At 37.4% G+C, this 17,701-nt stretch overlaps 1 protein-coding gene across 1 annotated transcript in view; it reads left to right on the top strand.

Moving 5' to 3' along the window:
* Positions 1 to 2,308: 2,308 nt before the first annotated feature.
* fam163ba (family with sequence similarity 163 member B, genome duplicate a) overlaps positions 2,309 to 17,701 on the top strand; it is a 29,265-nt gene continuing 13,872 nt past the window's right edge. The window contains exon 1 of the mRNA XM_012871105.3: positions 2,309 to 3,349. The gene's annotated coding sequence lies outside the window, so the exon portion shown is untranslated. The remainder of the gene's footprint in view (positions 3,350 to 17,701) is intronic.

Raw genomic sequence — 17,701 nt, 5'->3', positions numbered from 1 at the left:
GTGGGTAATGAGTATAGAGTATAGAAGAACATATACAGTAGATAAACATAAGTACATAGATATTGATTTTACATCGAGGATACTATCAAATAGTATTTGCTTGTGCGCTTATTGGTCCGTTTCGTTGATAATATTAGGAAGAGATGCAGTATGATGGAAAAGTCTTAATACATCCTCCAATGCAAGAACAGTATAAGGAAAGTAGGAGTGGTTTAAAATGATAGGTCAGTGCTGTGCCAAGTGTCCCTGACTCCCTCTGCTAGCTCCTCTCTGATGGCAGTGACCCACTTTTGCTAGACTGTGTCATGATCCAGATTTTGCTCTATTGCGTGTTTTTTTTTTTAACCAAACTTTGTAGTACCTTTTGCTGATAGGAGGATAAAAAAAGAAATAATTTCTTTGCTTAAGCAAAATATGTATTAAAGTGTGATTTGTACACGGATCAGATCAGCACTCTGGCTCCCATCACCCTGTTTTTACCAAGCATGTATGGAAGTCCATAAAAAGCATAAAACATAAAATCAGAATTCACTTCCCCACAACCAATCCAACCATCTCATTCTCTGCAAATATAAATATTTTAACACCGCACGCTCTCAAAGTGCTCTAATCTCCACTTCTTTCAGTCTGAATAATGAATGCAATAAAAACTCACACCGCTGCCCTTAGCATTGCCTCAAACTGCCCCTCCTCTGATCTCAATATGAGAACCAAGCACTTGTAGACTGGATCGGCTAATTAGAGAAAAAGACGAGTATAGAGTTTTTGGAGAAGAAGGGTTGAAAAAGATTGTAGCAGGGAGGTCAGTGGAGGATAATATTGGGCACGGAGAGAAGAAACTGGACTGCACAGTCTGGAGGCAAAGTGAATGAAAGGGCAAATGACAAAAAAGGGTGAAAAAAGAGAAAAATGATCCTTCAAGGGACAAATGTGTCCATCGTCCTAATCAAGCTTGATTAAGGTTTTGTCCCAGACGGAAAAAAAGGTTAGTCATTGCAAGTTGGCTGAACCTTCTGACGACAGGTGCAATGCTTGTAATTTGTTAATTTGGATTTGACTGTCCTAAATTCACTTGTAAGATTGATTCTGGTCACCAAAGAGAAAAGCCTAATGTGTCTGATGGGATTCTGTTTTAAGGGCAAAGACTTTCAGTTCTATGGTCCATTTTAAATAGCTGCAGTTGTTGCAATGCTGGGCAAAACTTTACATACACTCATAACAAGGATGGTATTCATTACAATATTTGCCTTTTAATTCAATCCAAGTTTTGAACTGTTAATGATAAGGAAAAGTACATATTTAATGTATGTTGAAAACTAGATTTAAGTGAACAAGTTTAAAATGATTGGAAAAACATGTTTTAGATAAATATCCCTAAACTTGGATGCAAGTATTTTCTCTGTCTATTTTTCTTCCGTTACAATGGCTTGTAAGTAATTATAGCCCTTGATCTTGCTCATATTGTCACATATTGACTTTATCTGCTAGACCAACACAAAGTAGTGCAAAATTGTGAAAGGAGAGAAAAGGACACTTAGTTTTCGAAATTATAAGAATGAAAGTCTAAAGTGTCATTGTCATTTGTATACAATACCCACAACCCCTTCCTTCCCATACTGTGGCCAGCCCCATATATATATATATATATATATATATATATATATATATATATATATATATATATATATATATATATATATATATATATATATATATATATATATATATATATATACATGGCCATTCTAAAGCTATCCTGTCAAGATATTTTGTCCCACCTGAGCTGTGGATCTTTGCAGCTCCTCCAGAATACCTGTGGACTTATGGTCTACTTCTCTGTTTACATCTTTCCATATTTGACGTTTAGGGTATTGTTTTATATGTATGCTAACTCTGCTTTGTATTTCTCTAACAAAAAAGTATCTCCAGAAATGTATCCCTTACCTGTCTGGTGTGTTCCTTGGTCTTTATATTTATTGTTTGCTTTTGATTGGTCTATGTTTCTAAATGTTTTTTTTTTTTTTTTTTTTTTTTTTTTTTTTTTTTTTTGTATCACAATAAGACAATAACGCAATATTTATTTCATTTTCAAATATAGTGTCGGTCCATTGCATAAAATTCCATTACAATACAATCAAGGTGTGCGCTTGCAAAAGGTCAATTGTTCAAAAAGGTACTATGGATATATTTTTTGGCAATGTATATTTCCTTCAGCCGCAGCCCGGGCTGTAAACCCTACTGTCTACATTTACTACAGTGACTTTGCGTTCAGGCACTGTGGCCAACCTCCCCTGGATTTAAAGCGCAGCTTTTTCTTTTTTTTCTTTCACTCGTCTCCACGCAGAATCGGACGTCACTCTGCAAGAATCGGCAATTAATTGGCCAACGCGGAAATAAGAGCAACCGTGCATAAACAGATGTCTTTATTCTCGGACAACTAAAATTTTAGAGCGCTTGCTTTTCTGTTTTTTTCCCCCCCCTACAAGTAAAGCGTCAAACATCCGGACGGCTCGCATGCGGTAAGAGGTTAATACACTGAGAGGGAAGCCGGAGGAGATCCAGAGAAGAGAAAGGAAAAGCGGCATCTGAGCCGGATGGGCTAGAGGCGGAACCTGGAGCGACTCTACTACACAAATCTGACCTCGACCTTATAGGACGCTGCTGGAAAGTGGTCGTTGGGGGAAGAAATGGCGAAATTCCCCGCCGTTACCCATGCTGTTTCTCCAGCGCACATGTTGCCCAGGCTGCTGGCGCTGCTGATCATGAGGATGTTTGCGTAGGAGTGTTATTTTTCTACAGATCAGTCTGCACTGTTTCAACAACTCCGACCGCGCGGTGGACGGACCTGTACGCCGCTCGGCACATCTGTCAGATAGAACGTCGTTATTACCGGGAAACGATTCGTTTTCTTTACGTATGGAGTCTTTTTTTTTCTCCTTCTCTTCTTGCCTGATCTTAAAAATCTCCTGCTGACTGGAATTGAGCAATTGAAAAGAAAAATGTTTTGCATTTCAAGAGCGTGCGAGGGAAACTGATCTACTGGAAAAGATTAAGGAAATAAGTCTGGACCTTTGTATCTTATGTCTGGATTAGATTTTTATTTTGTATTTTTTCATTTTAATCAAGAACAGTCAAAGAGGATTGGGCCCATTTGGGGGTTATGTTTGTTTCCAATTTAGAGATTTAACTCTTCCATAAGCAACGGCAAAGATTTTTTCCTTTTTATTCTCTTCTCCATTCTTCCAGATTGATTTTTTTCCACCATTGTTCTGAATATTAAGTGACTGAAGTCAACTAGGAGTGAAAACTGCCCTGGATGAGACCCAAAGAATTCATCTTATCTCTGAAGGTAACACGGCATGCATGCTCAGATAGATAGATAGATAGATAGATAGATAGATAGATAGATAGATAGATAGATAGATAGATAGATAGATAGATAGATAGATAGATAGATAGATAGATAGATAGATAGATAGATAGATAGATAGATAGATGAGTTCAGCACCATGGACAGATCCACTCTTTTGTCGCTTTGAGTCTTTCCACAGTTGTCTGATGAAATCATGAACAATACTAGTGGGCATATAGGCCCAAACAACAGATATAAACAGATGGAAGACTGAGCATAAAGGCAAGTGGCAGGTTTTTGCACTTTCTATAAAGCACTTGCTGCCTGGCCAGGCACGCCACATGCTGACAAAACCGCATGGCTTGTGAGCCAGAACTTCTGTCACCAACTGTTAGCCACGGTTGCAATCCAAACTGTTCAGCTCAAGGTATTTTTAGTCTCGCAGGGCGGAAGTGCAACTCGGGCAGCATGAATGTTGGAAAAAAACAAAAAAGAGAAAGGGATAGAAAGACATTCCTATAAATGTTGGTAAAATGACAGCATAGATCTAGAGGGAGGTGGGTGGAGCGCAAAATGCAATCCACCACCTACTGAGTGTTTTAGAGATATTGCGATACATACGGTAATGAATGACCAGATATGTCAACCACTAAGTACACCTGGAAAGCTGAGATGCAGTTTGCACCTTAAAGGGGTTTTAAAAAAATGTCACTAATAATTTCCTACAGTCTCCAAAACCTGCTGCTGTCATCATGGAAGTGTGGTAGTGATGAATTGGGGGTGGGGAAATCTTAGATTCTAGCTCCCCTTGTGGTGATGGAGCTCAACCCAAACTTTATACTTAAAAAGTTAAAGCTGAAGTACCCGCCACCCCCCTCCCCACAAGCTATACCAACAAAAATGGTCTTAGCTGCAGTACTGCTTTGGGGAGAGGACAGAAATAAAAAACAACAGCTCTAAAATCTAATTCTGTGTTGCTGTTTTTATTTATGCACAATGCAGTGTTAGCAATGTAGCACAGCTACCTGTTACAGGAATTAAAAAAATAAATTAGAAAAAGTATAAAACCTTTTAAGCTAACACGCCACTACTATTTTTAAACATTTGAACACTAAAGACAGTGTTCAGTGGACTTTTTCGAACATATTCTTCTCAAAAGATAATCTCCAGCTGAAGATCAGTAATCTGTTCAGTTTCAAGACCCTTCAGCAGAATGCATTGAAGTATGCGCTGAAGGTCCCAATTGATGCTCCTCAACTGAAGAGATGCACAGTGGCACTCCCAATATGTGTTCTCCATAATGTTTTTTAACTATGTGGTGGCCATTAAAGAAGATACTATGTTAGTGTAATGTTACTTTTGCTAAGTACATCGATTTACCCTGTCCCCCACCCAAAAATCATATTTTAGAATGTGTACTTCATATGCTCCTCTCATCCACATGCCAACTGAGTTCTTGGTGAAAATTTCAAAGCTATTAAAAGTTTATTTTTGGAAAGACTGATGAGGTTGCAGCTCAGTATACACATGGCCACGATAATCTCATAAACCACAATAATATAGCTGTTTTTGTATGTTTTTGGACGAACCTTGCCTGGTCTCGACTTTCCAAAAAAGACAATTTACTTAGGGGATAAACAGAGTCAAAGCAAACATTACCTGCAGTTGTTTTGGGATAATCTTTTAAAACTTCTTCAATCTATCAGTGTTTTAGATATACTCTGGGTCTCCTTAGTGTAACTTTTCAATTCATTTTAGGTTATTTTTGTTTTAATAGTTCCAATTTAAACAATGTTATCTCTATGCACTTTGCAGTCTAAGTCCAATCATACAGACAGACTCAAAGTCAGTTTGATACAGTCCAGGTCCACCTTCATTATTTAAAAAAAATGCTGTCAATTTCAGTTTATTATTCCCATTGGTAAAGAGCTTTCTATCGAAAGCAGGGGTCTTCAGCATGTGGCCCCCGGGGTAGGAAGTGTCTCTTAGGACCTACCACCATGGCTCTTAATAACTTTGGTTAAAAATGATGAAGCACCAACAAATACTTTCAAATATAGATATAATAAGAAATGCGGGTTTAGAATTTTCTAAAAAAAGAAAAAAGAAAAAAAAAAGAATAGCTGTTTCTTGCCATTAGGTTAGAAATTGTGCTTTTTTAAAAAACATTTTTGGCATTTGTCAACATCCTGTAGAAGAAACCATATCTAGCCTATTTTTGCAAAATAAATGTTTTTCTTCATTTTAAAACCTGTAAAATAGAAATAAAATGGTGTCTCTTTAAAAAAAATCACACCAAATATCCTAAAATGGATATTTAACATAAATGAGAAGTTGTCTTTCTTCAAAATGTCTTGTAACATTTGCGACTCCAAACGAGTTCTATTTAGCTAGGCTGAGGGTAAAAATGGCTCTTTGGGTTGTAAAGGTTGCAGACCCCTGATCTAAAGGAACCCAGCCAATTGCATCAAGTTCATAACTATGCAGCAATCCCTCCTGAACAAGCATGTAATGACAGGGGAGAAGTCGATTGCATGGTCTCTTAACTTTGCAGCATCACTTATGCCGAGCATGTATACAGAAAGGTTTGGGAGAAAACTCCCCAGGAGGGGAAAATACATAGGTATCATAAAAAAAACACACACCTCTATTAATTTCTGTTTTAACAGCCTACAATAGCAGCATCTGGTAGCCAACCTTGACCCCATGTCATGGTGCAAAGCTTACCCTTTTGGTGTGTTTTCAGGTATCCCTGTATGTGAAAACATCTAAATCTAACCTAAATTCACTTATCTCAGACTAATGTATGTTGGTCAAGATTCCCAGTCATCCAGGTCATGATCATTAAAAAATTTTTTTTTAAAACATCTCCCCAGTAAGCTGAACCTAACGACTCCCCATTGCAAAGGGGTGGACCAGTTTTGGTTTAATTTGTATGTTATCTAAGCCATAACAAGGACTTTTTGGGCAATAATATAAAGCTTGGAACTCCACACTACTCCAGACATTTGAATTGAGAAAGCTTTCTGGATGGGAAGCGAAACGTCTTCAAACTTCGGAAAAAAAGTCCAGTGGTTTTGTTTTGTTTTTTTACTTTTTTTGGTCAGACCAATGTAGAAAAGTAATTCCAATCTGTTGTAATGAAAGCAGTGCCTCACTGCAGTGCGTTCTTGTCTTGACGATTTTTAATTTAATTTTGCATCATCTGAACTGGTTTGAAGTATTTTATTGACTATTATTGGATTGTCTCTCAAATTCGTTTCATAGAATTAAAGGTCAGCAACTCCCTACTGTTTTTTTTATTAATTTTTTTTATTATTATCAACATAGGTAAAATACTGCTGCCCTGAAGTAAGCCACAGTGATTTATTTCTCTAATGTTTGGACAAATATAAATGTTTATGAGAATTAGATTAGTGTCATAATCCTCCATGGAAATGATGTCACAGTTTCCTAGTTCAAGTGTAAATTTGAAAATGTGAAACAGAGAATAACGAGGGAATAGAATGGAAAAAAACAACTTGTTAAGAATGACCACAACATGGTAGGGATAAATGAGAAATAGGTTGCTTCAGTTAGATTCCAGTTGAAACAAAATTATGATAAATGGATAAAAATATATAATATCTATAGTATAGATTAGTTTACCAATCAAATAGGTCCATATGATGAGTCTCTCAGTGACCCCCAGATCAACCTTGGCTGCGTGGGAGATAAGTCTCTCTCTCTCACATTGACACACACATTCACACACACATTCACACACACACACACACACACACACACACACACACACACACACACACACACACACACTTATGCTACACACACACTTGATTTTTCCTTGGAGCATGAATTGAGGATGTTGTGTGTCCGCCTGCTGTTCTACCAGCTTCTAGCCTGTTCACCAGGACAGAGAAAGGGAGAAGAGGGAGAGATGGAAGCTGAAGGACAAGCACAAAGGGGGAAAAACACATTTCCAAGACAGATGGGTGATGAGAAAACATCAGGAGGGGACGTGGAGAAGGATGAAGAAGAATTCAAGAGTGCTAATGAAAAATTCAGTTAGCGCTAGCATATTTCTTGTGAGTTTTTTTTTGCTTTGTTTGTTTGTTTGTTTTTTACCTAACTGGGTTTAAAATTCACTCTAGCCCTTGTGGAGAGAGTGGAGAGGATGAATTGAAACTGGGGGGGAAGGGAACATGGCTGCTCACTGATCATGTTAAACAGCCACCGCCCGCTCCTCCTCCCCTCCTCCACCACCCATCTCTTGTCTCCTCCCCCTCGGCACCACGATTTCCCCCCTTGCGGCTATACCCTGACGTGCCACTCATCACTTGTGCACGGACGGATGTGCTCAGACCCCCAGAAGTGACCAGCACACAAGCACGGTTGTGCAGAGAAGCTATTGGTCAGCTGACCTCATCCCACTAAGTGATTGTTAAAAAAAAAAAATCTGATGTTTACTCCAAAGGGAGGTGGAGTGGAGAGCATTTGGTCAGAGGGTGTGGAAAAAACGGGCTGTTCCCTGCCTCCCATCCCTCCTGAGTCTGTTGCTTTGCATCTTTGCTGTGCACATTTGAATTGGTAAATGCCACAATTAATTTAGTTATCCTAATCCTTGTTTAATTTGAGTGTTTTTTTAAATAACCTTATTTTAAATAAAATTCTAGTCTTATGAAATGCAGTCTGTATTAAATATAAAATCCTTAAAAAAAATGCATCAACAGCCTATTTTTCACTTTATTTTGCAGCACGCAGAATTTCCCCCAATCAAAAGAAAACTAAATATGTGTGCATCAACGCCACAACCTTTATTTTATTGCAGAAAATGCATATTGCACTTTGTAGTTATTCTGCGTTATGATGTGAGACTGAACAGGACTGAAACCAGAGCTTCTTTGTTTTGAAAACAACCCTTAACTCTCTGAAATCCGATAACCAAAATTAACTGAAATCACAAGACTATTGTACATGGATTATCTCTTCACTGCAGGGCTTTCTTTGTGCTCATATGTGCATGTTACACTTTAAATACTGAACGGAAATAATACATTGCTCGGGCTAAGTTTACAATTTTGATTGAATTATACCACATTAATTTCGAAGAAGCCCCAGGGGTATTCCCATTATTAATTTCATGGTCCAAATGTTTTTTTTTCCAACGCTTATCAGCAGGGCCTGTGGTTTGTAGCTTTGTATCTGAGACATAAAAGTTGCAAATATGAGTGAGGCACCTTTTGAAAAGACATGTATTGAGAAGAAAATAGAAAAGAAAATAGATAGCTGTCCAGGTGGTGGTCATTAAAAAAACCACACGTAATTCATAAACTTTACATCATTCATTTTTGTCCCTCTGCGTGGTTTGGATGTGAATCTTTTTTTCTGTATCAGCTTAGAGCAAGCTGGGGAAAGTTGGTGAAAATAAAACTACTTTAAAAGCATAAACCACCCACTCAAAAACTGGAACTGTAATGGCAAAATGTCAGTCGGTGATAGAACTGTAGTCATAGAAACTGAAGATCCGCTCATACTGTTGCTGATGCCGCCTCTGGAGCGCTGACCATTAGTGGTAACAGCAAGAGCAATCAGCAGATTTAAGCTTTGAACACACTTCCCTCAAACATTTCTAATTTTACATTTTGTGCATCCATTTTTTTCCCTTCTGATTCTATTTTTTTGCAACATGCTTCCTTCTAGTTTACATTTTTCCATCCAGCTTTCTTACTTTTCTTTCTATTTTTTTCTGTTTCTAGGTTTCATGTTTTCTAACATATACAGCGCATCATGTATTTCAGCATGTTTTATCTGGGGATAGCAGGCTGTAGTTGCATGCATATACACAGGTCAGCAGGACACTACTACATATCTCTTCCTTTTGCATATATATGAAAGCATCAGGCACAAAGACGCTCTATAACTGGATGATGCTTTGAAACATAATTTATGTAGTTGTACTTGGCAAACTGCACAGAATAAGGTACATTTTCGCAAACCAATGTTGTAAACTTGATCCAACGTTGCATTAAACATTTTACAAGTTGTACTTGTGTCAGCAAAGCTGCTCTAACTACTCACTGTTTCTTATCCTGCCATTTATGTTGTTGTGTTCTAAAAACCCAATGTACGTGTGTCTAAACATGAAGGACTGAAGCTAATTTTGTGGGAGGAAAGTCCAGTCATGTCTCTGATGTATGTGTGCATTTGATATGACCCTGTTTTGTATTGCATTATGTTCAATGTTATATTGGTTATATTTAGTGATCTGGAAATTATATAGTTCCATGAGTTTCCCCAAGTGGCCATCTATTAATCTGTTAAATTCATCAGAGGGTAGGTCCTAGTGCTACAAAAGGAGCTGCTCTGGCCGTTCAGCGCCCGAGTCAAGTCGAATCTTCATCAGAGCAGACAGAGCATCTGAATAACTGATGCTGTTGTTGTTACGTTGCTGTGATATTCAAGGAGCACTTGCTTTTCTTCTGAAGCAGTGGCACTCTTTGTGCAGTATAATTAAATTCCACACTTTTCATCCCAATACACCTGCAGTATACATGCATCCAAAAGGATGCATGTGCCTATAAGTGCCAGGACGTAATGTTTCACCAAATGCTTGTGATTTCTTCATGTTTTGACCCAAATGAAACACACTTTTAGGACACACAAGCATTGTGGCAAGATAAGAAACAGCTGGAGAGCATCCTTGACTTTTCTCGTTTTTAAGTGGGAGCAGGAGTTTTGTCATGTTAGACTGCAAAACAGAAAAGCTAGCGCAAAACAATGCCAAACTGGATTTGGGACATAATCCAAGCTAAGAGAAAACTATCAGGACTTGTTGCCCTTATAATTTTAGTGGATGTTTTCTTGTATTTCCAGATTTTTTTTTTTTTTTTACTTTACATGTTTCATTCACTGATGGTTGATGCAATCATCTTGTTAAAATGTGACTTGGCCTTCAGTGCATTAGCTCTCGGTTTAGTGCATTTTATTCTTTCACACATCCAGGTTTATGCTTGCCGATTTCCATCACATACTTTGTGCTGCATTTTGATCCATACACACATTTAGATGAAACATCAAACAATGTGTGCATTATGAGGGTGCTGTGAGCAGGTTACATGTTCTTGAGGTAAAAAGAGAGTCAAGCCGCAAAATTATCCTGCCTCATTCTCAGCCTTCACCCTTATAAACATCTCGCCAAGCGGCTGTGTCCTTTTCTTTTCTTAAAAGATTGAAATTATTGAGTTTTGCAGTACAGTTTGGGCAGTTCAGGAAACTCATTTACTGGAAAGTGTTAAAAGCATAGTGCTGCTTATTTCTTCAACTTCACCTCAGCTCACACGTTTAACAATGCCAGAAATAAAGTGATTTCATTTCATACACCCTCAAGACAGCCTCAGACAGAAAGCCAGCACTGACAGATGTGTGTGCGCTCTTACTGTTCACCACAAACCTTGGTTTGAAAAGTTTACTTTTCACATGCATGTTTGCATAGACCATAGCGAAAGGTTACGGGAGCAAAGCAGACATGACCTGTGGGGTGTGAAATGCAATAAATCCTTCCAGAAAATAGCAGGTAGTTTGTTCACATCGTCACGCAAATGGCACGCATCTCTGAAACACATAGTTTACTTTGTAGCTGTAAACCCAATCAGAATTTAACAATGTGTTATCTGATCACGGAGTAGTAAAGACTTTTATTTGAAGGCAGTGATGAAGCCTAAGCAGTGTGATCTAGTAGGATTGAAAGATGGTATCTCTATGCAAGCTGTTTCTGTGCATGCTTTGGATCACACATGAATTTATTTCGTTTGGAGTGATGTGCTAATCTATTAGTAAGTGTCAAAACAGCATAATTTGTTCAGTCACTTTTCAACATTTTTACACTTTGTTTTTATATAGCAGCTATGAATTGAGCAGCTAGTGGTTCATTCTCTGAATGCAGTCAGTCATCAGCAGCAGATCTTACTTAGAAACCAGCAGGTTTATAAGAACTATAGCTAAGAAATCAGAGGGCAGCACTGGCTGTCGTTTTTAGTTGGGTTTGATTGTTTTAAAGATCATAAGTTCAGTATTTTGCCATTTAAAGATAACCAAGTTAGATTTATATGGTTAACTACAGAAATCGGCTGGCTTGATATTCTCCGATCTGACATTTGCAGCTTGAATCCATCGCTAGCAGGACTGCCCTGCTCTTTTATTAGGAAGGAAACTAAGTATCTGCACAACATGAGTTGTGCATGCCTGCACAGTTACTGCCTACTTTACACTGCACATTTGGAACCACACAGAACAGAGCATTCCTATTAGCAAAATGGCTGTGGGCATAACCACCAACATTCATAGCAATCGCATGATCTCACCCATATATGTGAGTGAACATATAGTTGTTTTGTTGTTTTTAGTTTTTTTCCAATGCATTTCTTTGGTTGAGAAAAATCTTAATCCCAAATGTTGTTTTTTGTAAAAATCACTGGTACTGCAGTTTATGTCACCCCAAACAACTTCTTCCAATATAAATGTAACAGAAAGATTTCTTTAATTCTTTAATGAATACTTTCCCTTTGTTAAAACTTTAACAGCTTGTTGATGAAATTTAAAAAGTCGTTCAATCATTGGATGTCCCCGCATGTAGGACTGAAGTGAGAGGATCTTAGCCAGTCTTCAAAAAAAGACAGACTACTTTCAAAGCAATATTTTAGCATTTAATACAACTGGAATAGTAAAAAGAAAGGCTGAGTGAGGATTCAAGTTTATCTGGCTACCGCAGGCAGTTAGGTGGATTTAAGAAAGGTAAAAAAGATAACCAACGGTCACAGTTAAAGAAAGTTATACTTCTGAAATAGAAATTATGTAAGCGTTTTTACTCTTTACCTTACGTACCAACAATGATAACTCAGTGATGAAATAAAAAATGATAAGTATACTGTTGTAAATAAATTATATCTATAAAATCATTTACATTTGATTAAAAAACAGACAATGATACAACATGTAATTATGTAATGCAGGTAACATATGAGACAAAAAATCCAGAATTTTCTTCTTTTTTTTAACTTTTTGGAAGTTTGAGTAGGCTGTCAGCAACTTCTCTCAATTCATCAACTGCGATGCTGAAAGAACTGAAATACCTCAGATCCCACTGCAGCCCCTGTTGGTGCCAAGATTATAGCCTGTCGTTTGCAGACCAATGGTGTTATTTGCACAGCAGAGGGTAGAGCATTGTGAAGCAGAGGGGAGGGACAGGAAGTGCAGCGTCAGACTGACAAAATGTGATTACATGCAATTATTGTGAGATGATTAGAAAATGAAAGCTTTTTTTCTCTCCCTTTATTATGTGGAGCAATAGAATATGACTGTCGGTATTTTTTTATTAATTTTTTTTTAAATGCAGTGTATTATATGCAAAAAAACTAGGAACAAAACAAAACTGGAGAACTATTACATTTTTAATCTACATAGAAGTCCTAAAAGTGAGCAAACATGCTTTAGCTTTGCTAGGTTTACACAGACATGGTGGGAGTTGAGTGACTCAGAAGGACTCTAAATTTAAACCTCTTGTTGTTTCATTGTCCTAAGCATGGCAAATGTTTGTGAATGCAGGTGATATTTACAGATGATATACACAGGTCCTTCCCTGTGAAATAATTCATACACCTTGAACTGTTTTACATTTTGTAACATTATAATCACATCATGGCACATAACTGTGAAGTAGAAGGCAAGACATGCACATTTTTCAAACTTTTTTATATAAGTGTTTGAAAAGTGAAACGTGCGTTTACGTTTTGCCTCAATTACTATAATACTACTAGTTTAGATCCAGTCAATTGTCTTCAGAAGTCCCCCGACCACTTATCAATCCATTATCCAAAAATTTAAAGTTAAAATAAATAAAAATAGAAAAAATATCATGTAGCAGCAAACCTGCATAGACATGGCCATCTACATAACTACGCAGAACAGAGAAGGAGAGCATTAATCAGAGAAATAACTAAGAGGTCCATGTTATTTTTCGAGGAGCTGCAGTGATCCAAAGCTTTGGTCACTGGACACTCAACATCCCCCTAAACTAGTGGTCCTCGACCTTTTTCGGTTCTGCCCCCTTTGGAGAATGAAAATATTTCAGGCCCCTAATCCCAACAATTTGAGTCAAAAATGTAACTTTTATTGTTTTCTCTCTTGATGAATTGGAGCCGTCACTGTGAGGATTACCCACAATCCCTTTTACATTTTTAAACCTTTAAAAACATTTCATAAAGGTTTCCAACAGCATTGCATTTTTGAACATTGCCACATTTCATTAACTGTACAATCTAAATAACAGTACAATAGATTTTTAGCCGAATACGTCCTGCAGCCACAGCAAAGGACAAAACACAACTACGGCTGCGTTCCCATTACAAATATACACAAAGCTTTGTCAATATTCTGCTAATGTAAAAAAAAAACAATTCTGCAACTGCTGTGTTTCCATTAAAGAAGAAATGCAATTAAATCACACGGGAATTTGTTTGTTCATGCAATCACTCATTAAAAAACAAGGCAATGACAGATGTGAACGCTTACATGAGCCACCAGCTATCAGGAGACGTATCTCCTGATAGCTATGGATTTATCGATTTAGCTATGGATCTATGGATTCAACATTTCCTGTCGTCTTCTTCATCTTTTTCACCAGTAGGAACATCCAGTTGTCGAAAATGGGACTCGTATAATGTGAATAAACTGTTTCCATTGCAGTTTTGCGAAATACACCAATTTCAAAAGACTGAAAAACCACCTCATCCCAGCGTAAAAACTTTTGATTGAAAAATACGACTTTTTCTTTCTAAATTACCGTGTTTCCATTTAACAAATATATTTTCATAATTACAATTTGCGCAATTTGATGGTCAATGGAAAGACAGCTGATGTTCACTGCCTGCGGACACAACAAGTTCTCTCTCTGGAAAGACAGCACGTTGTTGTTAGCTAGCCACAAACTTCATCATCAATAAAATACAGAGAGTAAATAGACAAGATGAAAATGTGGCAAAAATCATATCAAGTCGTTAATATTAAAAACAAACTACATTTACATTAAACTTTTTTTGCAAAGCATGTGGAACAGACAACATAAAATGTAAAACCAGCCACAGTGTATGAAACACAGACAAACCAAACAGAGGAAAATAAGATAAAAATATATCAATGAATAAACCGAAAAAATACTAAATAAAAAAAGCTCAGGGGGATGAACAAGAGGCAGCATAATACATACTGAATTTTGATACATCAATAACAAGCTACAATGCTGCACGTTTTTTTCCCAGGCCAAATCTTTAAGACCTCATCTACAGGATGGAGTGGTACTTAAATAGGCAAAGAATGGGTCCGAGATCCTGTAAAAAAAAAAAGGGGCTTATTCTTCAATACTGTAGAGAAAGCTTCAAATGGAATGATGCCAGTTACAGCCTAAACAATAAATACTAAAAATCATAACTTTTATAGTTGATCCTAAAACTTTCAAAAGCTTTAAGTATTTTACATACTCATTTTTTAGTAAAATAATCTCTCAAGGTTTATGTGATTTCCATTCTTTGTGCTCCTGAGAGAGGATTGTGACTAATTCAAAAGCCAGGAGAGGTAGGTCTGAGAGGATAAAGGATGTTTGGGACACCAAAGAGGGCAGTCATCCTTTGTTGCTTCACTGCATTCAGAGCACATTTGGGGTTAGAGCAGCGGACTGGACTTAAATCAGCCTGCAATTTGTAAAGAAGAGCAGCAAGGTCATTCGGATGGATGAGGGACATTTAGTGAGCTGTATAATTAAATGAAGAAACCCTCAGGTCTCTTTTCAGTGCTATATTCATACAAGCCAAGAGACATTTTTATGATATATCATTTGCAGAGGAGCACTAATTACAGAAATGTTTCCTGGGCCATAATTGGACACATGAGGAGGATAAAAAAAACATTTATAGCTACCGCCTTGTACTTCAGCCACAACCCCAAGTTCTCCGTTTCTCACTTGATTCAAGGTCAGCTTGAGGAGTGTGTTAAACTGGTTTTAGCAGAGGGATGGGGTAGAAGGGATTTACCCCCCAGGCACTCTTCATCGGAGTTGTCATTATTCTTGGAGATGGGTCCAGGGACACAGAAAGATGGTGGAATAAAATGCAGGGAGAGAGTGAGTCAGAAAGTGAGAGTCAAGCAATGCAGTCATGGTCTGTGCTGCCAGACATCATGATGTAGAGAAAACTAATATGTGAAGGCTTAAGGATGACTTTTAAACCCTATTAGATTAATCTTTTCTTCAGTCTGTAAGAAAAGAAGATGAAATTGTGCAGATTATTAAAAGTGATGTGTGTATATATATATATATATATATATATATATATATATATATATATATATATATATATATATATATATATATATATATATATATATATATATGCTGGTGAGCTCTTCTTTTTCCTGAGCTACCCATTTTCAGACGCTTCTCTGTCATGTCTGTTCTGAATGCAGATGATAAGTGTTACCAGTAAACACCTTCTTTTCTTAAACTAGCAGTTATTATTTTAGTTTCCCCAAAGAAAAAGGAGTTACTGTTTTGGAAAATTCAAATACTAATTTTCTTCTCCAACACCCAGTTAGTTGTGGCACATGCCTGTTCACACTGAGCCTGGTTCTGTTGGAGGTTTTTTTCTGTTAAAGGGGAGTTTTTCTCTCCACTGTCACGACATGCATGCTCGGCATGAGGGATTGCTGCTAAGTCAACGACAATGCAGACGACTGTCCTCTGTGGCTATGCGCTGCTTCAGGAGGAGTGAATGCTGCAAGTCAATGACTTGATGCAATCTGTTGGGTAAACATGTTTAACCAGCGTGTCTGTATGATTTGATTGAATTGACTTTGGGAAGTGCCTTGAGATGGCATGTGTTGTGAACTGGCGCTATATAAATAAAACTGAATTAAATGTAACTAATGTTCTTATCTATAAAGATTACTATGAATACAACATTTATAAAGAAGGACAGCCTTCCCTGCATTTAAAAATGTATTCAGAACTTTTTAAACTCCAGTTGCTGCAGTTGTTGCGGGATATTTTTATTTTTCGTCACCTGGGCTGTTCCAGGTTACAACGGTTGTGAGATAGTCTGTTCTTGCACTGCAGGGAGAATTTTATGCTTTTTTTTTCAACCAAATGAGGCAGAGCTTTAAACTGTAAAATTGGTGAAACACATTTTCTTAATAATTTGTTCATTCTAAAAACTGATGAATATGTTTAAAATGGAAAGTTGCATATTATTTTTGACCTAGTTTGTCTTTTTACATCTTGACTCACTTGATGTAGTGCAGGTTTGTTAAAGTGGGGTTCTGTGGAGTTGTTATCATGACCCAGTGTCTTACCTGCTGTAGTCAACCATCAGGAAAACCTCAGTTTAAAAACAAAAAACTCATTTCTGACCAGAGCTATCCTGTGTAACACTACTGTGTTTCTGCCTGACACGATTTGAGACTCCATCAAAGGCGCTTGACAACACGATGTTCAGCAGCTTTATGGTCAGTCAGGTTTCTACTTTCTATCTTTTAAAAAAACCTGCTTAAAAAAATCCTTAACACTATTTCATAAACATGGATACTGTTGTCACTTTTGCTTTCAATAGTTGTCTACATTGAACGACCATGGTCTGTTACCATTAACGACACATGTGAAATAATATATTTACTGAAAAGCAGAACATCAATCTGATGATAAATTAATGCAAATCTAAGGCTAACAAATTAACAACAGTTTAAGCAGATGCTATATGATGGACTTTTACACACGGATTCCAGCATTACTTACCCCTATGATAGTCAGAGAAAAGTTTTAAGTGACAAAATGCATTAAGCTGTATGTTCATTCCTTTTTTTTTTTTCTTTGCTGTACCTGTAAACCCCCAGCTGGTCTCAATCTCTGCTTGCCACAGGATCCAGTCAGCTACCCTATAGACTTTCATCCTAGCATGATCAGTTTTGGTGCTTAGTGTATTACCCTGCAGTTTGTATTTGGTTTGAAGTGTGAGGGGAAGCATTTAATATAAAACAAAGGGTCCCCACAGCCACAGATGTGTGCACGTAGCTTTAAGCTGAACATAAATGGCAGACGATGCTTTTCTACATGAAGGGGTTAAAGTTTACCCTAAATTTGTGCCTCAAGCAGAGCACAGTTTAATCTTGCCATGTCCAATCAGTTCAACTTCCAGTCTCTCAAAGATTTAAGTCTACTCATTTGAACATGTTTGTTCAAAATACTGAAGAAAAAGCTTTCCACGCAAAACACGTAGAACAAACCGCCACGGACCTCTAGGCTCCAAAATG

Source organism: Fundulus heteroclitus, chromosome 8 (assembly GCF_011125445.2).
Source record: "Fundulus heteroclitus isolate FHET01 chromosome 8, MU-UCD_Fhet_4.1, whole genome shotgun sequence".
NCBI lineage: Eukaryota > Metazoa > Chordata > Actinopteri > Cyprinodontiformes > Fundulidae > Fundulus > Fundulus heteroclitus.
The sequence above is the reverse complement of the archived record's forward strand: the minus strand, read 5'-3'. Positions and strand labels throughout refer to the sequence as shown.